Raw genomic sequence first — 13,121 nt, forward strand, 5'->3', positions numbered from 1 at the left:
TTGCTTAGTGGTTAAATAGGTGCTCCCCTGTAGCAGATAAGTTTAGTCTGACCAATTTTGCTGTTGTTTTAGTTTGTCTATTAGGGAGCTAGTTATCTGGTCTTTGTTACTGAATTGGTCCTCCAGGGATACACTTTGAGGTGCACTTTGACAGCAAGTTTACTGCTTGACAAAATACACAATATCAGCGGCTTTGACATATGTAGTATGGCAATGAAGAAATTTTTCTGATAGTCATGATGGTATATGTATCATCACGATTGCCGAATGAAATGGCGGTACCTTCTATATCTCCATTAGATGGTTATACATCAGTCCAATAACTTGCATAGAAAATATTGCATACATTGGACTCCTAGTCTAGACAATCAAGGATTAAGCTCTTAGGTGCTTTGAAATTTTGCTTGTCACTTGCTGTGCCTGTGAATTAAGGCATATTAGCACAAATATTTTTGTCAACTATTTTTTCCTTAGCGAAAACTAAGGACGTTAAAATATTTGCCTTTTCTTGCATGATTTGAATATTTTCATTCCTGTCCAGCCCAAACGGTAGTAATCAAGCAACTTGGGGAGCGAATAAGTACTTCAAAGTATTTCTAAAAAGAAGAAATTAAAAAAATGTTAGCTGAAGTTTGAGACTGATATCTATATTTAGTAGTTTTCCAAAGTATTTTGTTCTGTAGCACTTTCCAAATGGACTAGTTCCCACTCATATATATGGGTGCCAAAGAATAATTAAAATGATATGGTATAAGGAATTAGGAGAAGTATAGCTGGACTACAGTAACGTTGTTCCTTGGCTAATTAGCATCACTGCCAGAGCTACTTAACTCTACTGGAAACTACATTGCACTAATAGAACTATATTGCTCTATTTCCAGCACTAACTTGAGGTGTCTGTACTGTACTCTGTTGTGTGGTGGAAATGGGCTACATACTTTTTTATTCTTGCTTGCACCTTATTTTTTTCTTTTGTGCAAGGAAGGCCTTCCTCAGATTAGATGGCAGTCTGGCATCATCTTTACAATATATGACCTTATATGTTGCTTGCCTTTCTTAGTTTTGTTTTCTATTCTGACGCCTTTTAGAGTTTATTGATGTTTCTTTAATTTCTTTATTGTATAGCTCTCTGCATGTTAGTAATATGAGCTACTTGAATATTTGTTGTTTTTCCTCTTACCTCTCAGGCCCTTCTCATTTCAAGGTTCTCTTTCCTAAGAAATAAGATGGAGTCTATTGGGTCTCTTTCCTGTAAATATCGATGCTGTATACTTGCGCATAATATTTTTCTTTCGCTTCTGAATGTATGCTGGTTAATTTATTTGGTGATAATTTGTTCTGTATTCTTACCAATGAGTTTGCAGTAGTGGTTTGGGCTGAAATCTTGGAAGCATTTTTGCATGACTCACTTAAGCAAATTTCCATGGTAACTGAATATTATCCTGAACCGCATACTGCTACAGCTTTAAGTTCAGGTATTGTTAATGGCTTGTTTCTTATGAAGATTGATAATAAGCTTCTGTTGCAGTGAAAATAAGGGTATAGCTCCTCTAAACATTTCAAAGGAAAGCAGAGGTAATGTGACAGTAAAATAGCTCATAATGTTTCAAATTGTCAAGGGCAAGCCCAGCAGAGGGCCACCAAAGATGGTCAGGGGGCTGGAGCACGACATGCAACGAGAGGCTGAGAGCTGGGTTTGTTCAGCCTTCAGAAAGGAAGGTGCCAGGAGACGTTATTTCTGTCTACAACTACCTGACCAGAGGATACAGAGAAAACGGAGCCAGACTCTTCTCGGAGGTGCACAGTGATAGGATGGGAGACAACGGACACGTGTTGGAACATGGGAAATTCTGATTCGATATTAGGAGTTTGTTTGTTTTAACCATGAGAGTGTTCAAATACTGGAACAGGAGCCCAGAGAAGCTCCTTTGATCTTCTTCTGAACCCCACTGCCACACACACACACACACAATCATAGAATCATAGAATGATTAGGGCTGGAAGGGACCTTCAAAGGTCATCTAGTCCAACCCCCCTGCAAGGAACAGGGATATCTCCAACTAGATCAGGTTGCTCAGGGCCTCGTCCAACCTGGCCTTGAACGTCTCCAGGGATGGAGCATCCACCACCTCTCTGGGCAACCTGTTCCAGTGTTCTACAACTCTCATGGTAAAAAATTTTTTTCCTAATATCCAATCTGAATCTACCTCCCTCTATTTTAAAACCATTACCCCTTGTCCTATCACAACAGGCCCTCCTGAACAGCCTCTCCCCATCTTTCTTGTAGGCCCCCTTGAGGTACTGGAAGACCACTATAAGGTCACCCCGGAGCCTCCTCTTCTCCAGGCTGAACAGCCCCAACTCTTTCAGCCTGTCCTCATAGGAAAGGTGCTCCAGCCCTCTTATCATCTTCGTGGCCCTCCTCTGGACCCTCTCCAACTGGTCCATGTCCTTCTTATGTTGGGGGCTCCAGAACTGGACGCAATACTCCAGGTGAGGTCTCACGAGGGCAGAGTAGAGGGGGAGAATCACCTCCCTCGACCTGCTGGCCACGCTCCTCTTGCCTTCTGGGCCGCAAGAGCACATTGCCGGCTCATATTGAGCTTTTCGTCCACCAGTACTCCCAAGTCTTTCTCCTCAGGGCTGCTCTCGATCCATTCACCACCCAGTCTGTATTTGTGCCTGGGATTGCCATGACCCAGATGTAGGACCAAATCTCTCTCTCTCTCTTCCCCCCCCCAATACCTGCATCTAACAATTAAGATGAAACTACATAGAGAGTGTAGTAGAGGGATTTTTTGTTTGGTTTTAAACTTGAGAAGAATAGGTGATGGCAAATCTTAATCTGCCCAGGCCTTATGTGCTCCCTAAAACAGAGTTCTTGAACAGAAAAGACATAAGGATACATAGCTTCAAGTTGAATAAGAAAACTTTGGTTGAGGGTCCTTTATAGAAGTTATCCACACTAAACTCATCATAAAGAACGTTATTTTGAATAAATTAAAGGAACCTAGAGCTCCCCATTGGGTGCCCACATAAGTGAAATTCGGTGGAGCTTTTAGAATTTCTACTATACTCAATCTCATGATTTATGTACAGAAGGAAGGTTGCTGGGATTGTCACTTCCATCTAACCTTTTCCAGAAGTTAAGGAGTTCAGGATTTTTGATTCCTTGAGCACACAGCAGGAGAGTTTCCTGTTGAACATGCTCAATGAAGGCTTTCCTCCAGTCAAAAGTTGCATCAAGTAACCATCTTGTACAGAAGTATAGCACTTGGCCAATGCATTTACCTGGCCAAGAGCTATATTTCTGTTCCTTTCAAGGGTGCTTCAGAGGAGTCCTAGAGTAACAGAGCTGCAATAAAGAATATCACCGGAAAACCAAATCAAAAAGTTGTCAGTATCCACCTATAGTATATAAACAGAGCATGATCCCAACATCACTTTGAACACCACAGGTCTAGTCACCTAGGCTATGTGTTTGGACATACCTCCAAACAGCTTTTACAACTCAGAAAGTTATGTGAAAATTTTAAACCAGCTTTTATGAATGTAACAGTCATCCTTGGAAGAAAAGAGCACCCTGTTAGGTTATGTGATAAAAAAAACTCATCTCCAGAGGAATAATGGCAGGTGGGGGAACCTGAAGAATAATCTGCCCAGGCCTATCGCAGGAGAGCCATCAGCCCATCAAAGGCTCATCTCCATACACACAGGAGGGAGCACAGAGGCACAATGGCAGGCAGGGGAACCCAAATAACACAGAGTAAGGGACGCCTTGCCCCAGCTCCTCCCACGGCTGTCCCAGGAGAGCCTCAGCCCCATTGTCATTGTCCAGGGGTGACATCTATCAAGACGGTGTCAAGATGGTGACGGTTGGACTCGATGATCTTAAGGGTCTTTTCCAACTTAAATGATTCTCTGATTCTAAGATGAGTCAATGGGAGAGAGGCTCTCTGGATCACCTCACAGACCGAGGGGGGTGGCGGGGTACTGCCTAGGGAATATGGGACACATTATGGGACGCAGGGGAAGAGCATTTTGGGATCACACAAGAGTTACTATGGGATGCTTAGGGGAGGAAGCAAAGGCAGGGGAAGGGAGGGATGTAGGTGGCTTGAGGAAAAACAAGCATGGGAAAACAGAGGGATAAAAGGGGATGGTCACAGGTAAACAGATAATCGGTCAGTATGCTTGTCTGGCCATACCCTGCACCTGATCTGCACAACCTGTCCTGTCTTCTCACTAAAATCCATTTAAACTCTTTTCCTAGATGAGGGAACTCTCTATTCTGAGTGTGCATGGAGGCCTAAATGCTAACAACTAGAGTCAGAGCACGGGTCATAGGGCCCATGCGTCTGGAGTGACAGCAACTGGAGTGAATGAGGGCGCGCACACATGTTGGCGCGTGACCACCTAACTAGCTGGCGAGTGGGTTAAGTGGCTTGGGAGCCAGGTATGCATGTGTGCCCCTGGGGATGAGACAACTGGAGGAGTTGGCTACTGGAGGGACCAGGGTGTTCAGGCCAACTGCTGGAGAGACCGTAGGGTTGACTAAGAGACCCCTTTATACACGTGTCTGTGCATGAGGTAACTGGGGGGAGCAAGGATACAGCTACTGGATGGACTGAGCGTCTATGCCCAGTTATTGGAGGGATCCACAGCACGTGTATTTGTGTTGGTGTGCGTTAAGGGAGATCTGTACCAGCAGCTGGAGTAGGGCTACGGGCCTTGGGGGGCTCATATGCCCAGGTACCAGCAACTGGAGAGACCAGGGATCCAGGGGCCAGCTACTGCGTAGACTGAGTGCCGAAGCCCAGCTACTGGAGGGATCCACATGGCATATACGTATATATTTCCTACTAACAGACCTTCATCCTCATCAGTCAGAGAGGGGAACAGGACGAGGCCATTGGTGTTGGTTGGTTTTGTGTGAATGCTGAGTGTTTCTGCCTGTGTTGATCTGTGTGACCATCTGCGTGTGCATGTATGCATGTTGTATATGTGTGAGGCCTACTGGGAATACAGGCTCAGTCTTGATACTGGTTGGACCCGGGGGTATGGAGCTGCGGCAGCCTCGCCCCCATTGGACTACCAGATTCAGCAACCCCTAACACATACAGGTTTAGGAAATGTCAAAAGCCTTTAGGTAGGCTATATTGGCCCGTGACAAGTATCCACAAGCTAAATGGCTAAAGAGTTTTTGCTTATGCTTTCAACACTGAAGGGCACCTGATCTGAGTACCAGGGAAGATTATGGAGCAGATCATCTTGAGTGCCATCACGTGGCATGTACAGGACAACCAGGTGATCAGGCCCAGTCAGCATGGGGTTATGAAAGGCAAGTCCTGCTTGACTAACCTGATCTCCTTCTACAACAAGGTGATCCGCTTAGTGGATGAGGGAAAGGCTGTGGATGTTGTTTACCTGGACTTTAGTAAAGCCTTTGACACTGTTTCCCACAGCATTCTCCTGGAGAAACTGGCTGCTCATGGCTTGGACGGGCGTACTCTTTGCTGGGCAAAAAACTGGCTGAATGGCCAGGCCCAAAGAGTGGTGGTGAATGGAGTTAAATCCAGCTGGCGACCAGTCACAAGTGGTGTTCCCCAGGGCTCAGTATTGAGGACAGTTCTGTTTGATATCTTTATCAATGATCTGGACGAGGGGATCAAGTGCACTCTCAGTAAGTTTGCAGACGGCACCAAGTTGGGCGGGAGTGTTGATCTGCTCAAGGGTAGGAAGGCTCTACAGAGGGATCTGGACAGGCTGGATCGATGGGCCGAGGCCAATTATATGAGATTCAACAAGGCTAAGTGTCAGGTCCTGCACTTGGGTCACAACACCCCCATGCAACGCTACAGGCTTGGGGAAGAGTGGCTGGAAAGTTGCTCAGTGGAAAAGGACCTGAGCCTGGGGGTGCTGGTTGACAGCTGGCTGAACATGAGCCGGCAGTGTGCCCAGGTGGCCAAGAAGGCCAATAGCATCCTGGCTTCTATCAGAAATAGAGTGGCCAGCAGCACTAGGGAAGTGATTGTCCCCCTGTACTCGGCACTGGTGAGGCCGCACCTCAAATACTGTGTTCAGTTTTGGGCCCCTCACTACAAGACAGACATTGAGGTGCTGGAGCGTGTATCCAAAGAAGGGCAACAAAGCTGGTGAAGGGTCCAGAGAACAAGTCTTATGAGGAGCGGCTGAGGGAACTGGGGTTATTTAGCCCGGAGAAAAGGAGGCTGAGGGGAGGCCTTATCGCTCTCTATGACTACCTGAAAGGAGGTTGTAGCGAGGTAGGTGTCGGTCTCTTCTCCCAAGTAAGAAGTGATAGGACAAGAGGAAATGGCCTCAAGTTGCACCAGAGGAGATTTAGACTGGATATTAGGAAAAATGTCTTCACCAAAAGGGTTGTCAAGTGTTGGAACAGGCTGCCCAGGGAAGTGGTTGAGTCACCATCCCTGGAGATATTTAAAAGACATGTAGATGTGGCGCTTAGGGACGCGGTTTAGTGGTGGACTTGGCAGTGTTAGGTTAACGGTTGGACTCAATGATCTTAAGAGTCCTATCCAACCTAAATGATTCTATGATTCTAAGGCAAAACTGGATGAACAAGGCTTGGGATACAGTAGCTGAAGAGAACATTTTAGGATTCTAGGAGCTTTAAACATAAATATGAACCATATCTGGAGCACTATATGCAACATTAAGCTTTAAAACACATTTGTACCAGATCCATTTCCTGAAGTACAGTTACCTCAACTCTCACCAAACTGAAAATTAAATACAATGTGTCGCAGACTGCTGGTATCTCGTCTTCGGGAATCACAACCCAAAAGGCTGTTGTGATTCCCCTCATATATCAGAAGGCTTTATCTCAACTCTTAAGGGTCTCAATCCCAATGGACCCAATCAAAGGCTATCCAACAGAGAGCCTCAACTCACTGCTCTCTCAATCAGAAGGCTATTCAACCAAGAGCTCCAATACACTGCTCTCCGGGGGCTCCTACCGCTCCAGTACCCAGGAGGGAAATGCCCCACTCCTCTCCAGGGGCTCCTACCTCTCCAATCTCCAGGAGGGAACAGCCCCACTTCTTGAGGGGAGTGCCCCGCCTTTAAGCCTCCCATAGGTCACGTGGTCTCCAGCTGGCCAACGTGACTCACAGCACCTGTCCCAACAAGACACAGGTGCTTCCCATGTAGCAGCCAGGAAACTTCCCCAACAATTCCCCCTTTCTTTTTTGAAAGAACACCTTGTAGCCTTTAAGGGTTTCTAACATTCCGATTCCACTTTCCGTCACCATTTGTCAAATACCTTGGGACAAAACCATGGGGGAATCGTTCTCATTTTTTGTCATACCATGACGGCAGATATATCCATTGATCCGGCAACAACGGATACATCCACCCCGGCTGCTCCTCCTGTTGGTTAACCTGCGGCTGCCGTAATGCTCCCGCAAAAGTTTTGTCCGGACCATCATGCATCTGCGTACACTTTCTCATTCTTTTATTTCTCGGCCAGCCGTTAGTGTAAACCTTTGATTCGCATTGCTTAGCAAAATGGCCCATCTTTCCGCACCTGTAACATCTGTTTCCCACATTTATGACGAGCAACTGGGCCATTAACTTTTCCGGCATTTATTATCCGCCTTTGACCCTTCCGTCCCGGGCATTCCGATTTTATATGTCCCAGGTTTCCACATCTATAACACTTCGGCTTCTTAACATGCAAAGAACCCGGGAGGGCTAGTACCACTGGGAATTCACTCGGCCCTCCCCCCATTTCTGTTATAGATGATTCTTTATTGACCGGTGCCCCCAGTGCTTCAGCCAGGTCCCAGTCCCCGGCCTCTATTGCTTTCATTTTTACCTCGTCCCAGAAACGGACTGGGTCACGAGGTTGAACTGTTACTGTAGTCGCTCCCAAGGGGTCCGATTCCAATAAACAGGCGGATTCTGGCGACTTTCTCCTCGGTCTAAGTGCGGTTTGTAACTTCCCAGCAGAACTATCACTTGCTTCAGAGGTCTTTCCTATCATCTCTCTTACTGCAGGGTGGGTCATGGCCTGCTGCAACATCTCCACTACAGCTGCTAACTGCGGGGATACTCCTTGTAATAGTGTCATAACCTGCTGTAGTATTATTGGCTGCTCCAAACGTACCTGGGCCGGATAACCAGATACTGCGGGATATGAAGTTGCCAAGGGTGGGGCCAATTGCTCAAATGGCAGAGCTGTAGGTATAATAAAGGGGGAAGGGGGGGCTGTTGGGGTAAAGGGTGGGGGACACTTCAGCACCTCCTGCAGGGTGGGGCAGAGTCCCTGCACGGTCCCCGCAACTTTCTTGATCTCCTTGAACAGTGAAGATAGACCCAATTCACTGTCCGTGCTGTCTGAGGCCAGTCCTCCCTCAGACAGTTCGTCATCTCCTTCAAAACCTTCGCCCATTGATACATAACCTGTTGATTCGTCTTTCTCTTCTACTGCCATCCCTTCTTGAATTATATTATCCAGGGCCCCCCATGTACACAACAGGTCGGTTTTGGTCAAGTCCTCATTCTCAAATACTGCTTCACAAAGCAACTTATCCCCCAATTTCTTCCATAGCTCAAGGCTAAAGGACGTATTGAGACTCACTAGGTCTTCACGCTCCACTGCCCAGTTAAGTAAACTGTATAGATCCTCACTTCTTATATTGGCCCCCACAGCCATTATCGCAGATTCAAGGAACACAAAGGCCTGACTCTCCTTGACAAAATTCTGACCCATGTCCATTCCCAGCAGCTCACCTTGTTCCGGATGTCTAAGCCAAAACTGGTCAATCCACAGCTCCTGCCGCTCTCAAGCTTCACTGGGTTCTGTATCTTGTATCTACCACACTTCACCCTGCAGTCCAGACGGTTCACATTTCACCAAATCACGTCAGGGTCACCAATTGTCACGGACCACTGGTATCTCATCTTCAGGAATCACAACCCCAAAGGCCATTGTGATTCCCCTCATACACCAGAAGGCTTTATCTCAACTCTTAAGGGTCTCAATCCCAATGGACCCAATCAAAGGCTATCCAACAGAGAGCCTCAACTCACTGCTCTCTCAATCAGAAGGCTATTCAACCAAGAGCTCCAATACACCACTCTCCAGGGGCTCCTACTGCTCCAGTACCCAGGAGGGAAATGCCCCACTCCTCTCCAGGGGCCCCTACCTCTCCAATCTCCAGAAAGGAACTGCCCCCACTCACTGAGGGGAGTGCCCCACCTTTAAGCCTCCCATAGGTCACGTGGTCTCTGGCTGGCCAACGTGACTCGCAGCACCTGTCTCGACAAGGCACAGGTGCTTCCCATGTAGCAGCCAGGAAACTCCCCCGACAACAATGGAATTCAGGGGCTGACTATACGAGGGAAATCTTCATCTTTACATGAATTGTAGTGGTTAAGATGTGCTCTCTTAATGTGTTCACAGTTCTAGGAGACCCACTATATCCTCAAGCAATGCTACTTATGACAGGTGTTCCAACTCACATATAGGCTGCTCTATCAAAAAGCATTTATCTCTAGATCCATTGTGCAGTCAAAAATAGATTCTTGTCCTATTGTTTTCTATTTGACATTCATGATTGATTCCCCCTAGTTCTCCCATTCTCCTTGCTGCTAGGATTTCTTGCAAAAAACAGATTATAATAATAACAGAGACTCATAGAATGGTTTGGGTTGGAAGGGACCTTTAAAGATCATCTAGTCCAACGCCCCTGCCGTGGGCAGGGACATCTGTCACTAGATCAGGTTGCTCAAAGCCCCATCCAACCTGACCTCGAACACTTCCAATGATGGGACATCCACAACTTCTCTCGGCAACCTGTTCCAGTGCCTCACCACCCTCATCATAAAGCATTTTTTCCTTATGTCCAATCCGAATCTACCCTCCTTCAGTTTAAAACCGCTGCCCCTTGTCCTGTCGCTACAGGCCCTGGTGAAAAGTCTCTCTTCATCTTTCTTAGAAGCCCCCTTTAAGTATTAAAAGGCCGCAATAAGGTCTCCCCGGAGCCTTCTCTGCTGCAGGCTGAACAGCTCCAACTCTCTCAGCCTTCATCTGCGTTGACTTCTGCCCGCACTCCTATCCCTGACTCACAAGACAGAGAAGATCATCACTTGGGCCCCTGTCCCCTTCACTTGTGCCCCTAGGGCTCCAAAGTCCTGCTTGATCTTGCCCAGGTCATGCTTTACCGTGTCATTGGTGCCCACATGGAAAAGAAGTAGGGGATAGTAGTCTGCACTTTTAACCAGTTGTGGCAGTCTCTCTGTGGCATCCCAGATCTTGGCTCCTGGCAAGCAGCAAACTTCCCTTGACTGTATATCAGGCTGGCAGATGGGTGTGCCTCGGGGCCTCTCAGCAGAGAGTCACCCACTACTAGCACTCGCCACTTCCTTTTGCGGCTTTTAGTGTGTGCAACTGGTGTGGTTTCTCCCTGCGAGTCTTGTTCATTGGCTTCATCCGCTGCCAAGACTTTGTATCTGTTGCTGGTTGGCACATACAAGGAAATGGAGGGGAAGTGATATCTTGCTGCCACGAGTTACCAGAGACCATTGGTAAAACGCTGGAACAGGTTGCCCAGAGAGGTTGTAGATTTTATGATTCTATGGCACCTCCTTGTCCTGGTTTCAGCTGGGACAGAGTTAGCTGAAGGAGGGAGCATAACCGGGACAGGGGGGTCCACGACTCTCCTTATGATTTGTACTTAGACTTAGGATTGAGGGCCAAATTGTCCAATTAGTATTCCATATCATGCAGTGTCATGCCCATTATAAAAGTGAGGGTCAGCCGGAAAGAAGGGCTTTTGCTCTTCCGGGACTCTCACTTTCGGACTCTCGGGGTGCTTTCTCTCTCTCTCTCGCTCTCTGTTTCGGGACCTCACGTTCGTCCGGGATTGCAGCTTCGGGACAAGACAGGCTTTGGATAAGAGGGGGTGGTGAGCATCTACACTGTGTAGTACCTATCTGTATTAAATTGTTCTTATCTTAACTCATGGGTTTCTCGTTTTCTCCTTTAATTCTCTCCCTCATCCCTGGGGGTGGGGGAGGGTGAGTGAGCAACTGTGTAGGGTTTGGTTGCCAGAGCGGCCTAACCCACAACACTCCTTTTCCAGGGTGCTGTCTGTTTGCTGTTGAAGCTCTTTGTCTGATAGTCCTTGGAGGTCAGTGCCATGGAGCCCTAATATTTCTTCTTGCAATGCCTCAAATAGTACTCTTTTTCTTGTTCCCCCTCCCTAATACAGCGTAACCTGCTGACTTCCCCCTGCAGCTCCTCCACCCGCTGCCTGAGTGACTCCACCAGAGCACACCTTGCACAGGTGGAGCTTGCACCCTCCTCCACCCAGGAGTGTGGGGTACAGGCTTTACAGCCCTCCACCTGGACAGCAGCTTCCCTGATAGGAAGCTCTGTCTGGGTGGCTGCCTCCACTCGTCCCAGGCTAGCCTGGCTAGGTAGATTCCTGGCTAGGTTCCCAGCTGCTGCAGAGCACAGCCCTCACCGAGTCTCTGCCACCGTGCTTCCGATGATCCCAAAGCACTGCCTAATAAGCCCTTCTAATTCCCTGGAGACCTCAAGCTGCTGGGTAGGTTTGCACAGCCAACAGCTAGCTGGAGTGACTGTTGGGGCCACAGCGGAAGCCTGCGGATGAGCAGAGCAGGCAGCAGCCCGACAACTGGTAGAGTGCGCCGCCCTTCTCGCACGAACTGCCTTGACACTCCCCTCAGGGGCCACTCCCTGCTTACACGCCCTAGTCGCTGGTGCTCCCTAGGGGCCGGTTATATGCGGCTTTCCGCGGTTTGAACTGGCCGCAGGGACTGCCGGCACCGCTCAACTCTCACCAGACCTGTCGCCTGCCAGCCGGTCCCTCCACACACACAACCTAAGGGTACCGGGGGCCCAGAAACCCCCTCGAACCACTCCCCCCCCCGGGGACCTCACAAGCCTCGCACTCTTAGCATGCGGCAACAACTGCTGCTGCCACTGCTAGCATCAGCTTCCCGTGTTTTGAACTGGCTGTGGGAACCCCCAACATCCACATCTTTAACATCCATCAGTCTCTTACAAATATTAATTACAGCAAAGGTTTAACTTCCTGAGGTGAAACAAACTCGATCTTGCTGGATGAGAAATAGTTCAGGTTGCTTGTCATCAGTGTTTTTCACCATTTACATACAGAGACAAAGTCCTCAATGAAAGCAGAGCCCAAATAGAAAGGGACTGACATTTTAAAACCATGCATTTATATTGCTTGGCACTAGAAACACTTCTAACAAAACTCTGCACAAATTGAAGTCCTGCCATCAATTACATGTTCTCAAAGATTCGGGGTTAACTTCTAATTTCTTAAAAGCTTAGACTTCTTGGGTTGATGTTGAGAAGACTGGATAGATCAGGATGACAGGTCATTCCCTCATTTTAAGGGGGATAATTTTCTTTCTGTTCTGCCAGCAATTGGACCAAGTGGGGATCTAAGTGCAACAGGAGTGAGGAACACGGGTCAGAGGGCCCGTGTGTCTTTTTACACTCCGGCTGATATAATTCTCATGGAGAGCAGGATCTGGCTTGTATCTTTCCAACTCTTACCCTTTATCTTAATTATCTGCAGTTTTAACATTTGGGATAATTATATTAGTTGGTGAAGTTTTCTCTTTTTAGTGGACTAAATTCATAATAACAACTTCTTATATTTGTAATTGTACTGGTTTTGGCTGTGATAGAGTAAAATTTCTCCATACTAGCCTGTATGGGACTATGTTTTTGGATTTGTGCTGAAAACAGCATTGATAACACAGGGATGTTTTAGTTATTGCTGAGCAGCACTTACACAGCATCAAGGCCTTTTCTGCTTCTCACACCGCCCCACCAGCGAGTAGGCTGGGGGTGCACAAGAAGTTGGGAGGGGACACAGCTGGGACAGCTGATCCCAACTGACCAAAGGGATATTCCATACCATATGATGTCACGCTCAGCAATAAAACTAGGGGGGAAGAAGGAGGAAGGAGAGGATGTTTGGAGTTATGGGGTTTGTCTTTCCAAGTAACCGTTATGCATGATGGAGCCCTGCGTTCTTGGAGAAGGCTAAACATCTGCCTGCCAATGGGAAATA

General features: G+C 47.5%; 1 protein-coding gene across 5 annotated transcripts in view; it reads right to left on the reverse strand.

Moving 5' to 3' along the window:
- The window catches only part of LOC147526210 (E3 ubiquitin-protein ligase UHRF2-like), a 162,971-nt gene that overhangs the window by 118,877 nt on the left and 30,973 nt on the right, over positions 1-13,121 (reverse strand). The window contains exon 1 of one of the 5 annotated variants that reach the window (XM_086630216.1): positions 3,292-3,318. The exons of the other annotated variants lie outside the window; for them this stretch is intronic. The gene's annotated coding sequence lies outside the window, so the exon portion shown is untranslated. Of the gene's footprint in view, positions 1-3,291; positions 3,319-13,121 lie in introns of those variants that run through there. 5 annotated transcript variants of the gene reach the window in all.

This window comes from Tauraco erythrolophus, chromosome W, assembly GCF_009769465.1.
Source record: "Tauraco erythrolophus isolate bTauEry1 chromosome W, bTauEry1.pri, whole genome shotgun sequence".
In the NCBI taxonomy this organism is placed as follows: domain Eukaryota; kingdom Metazoa; phylum Chordata; class Aves; order Musophagiformes; family Musophagidae; genus Tauraco; species Tauraco erythrolophus.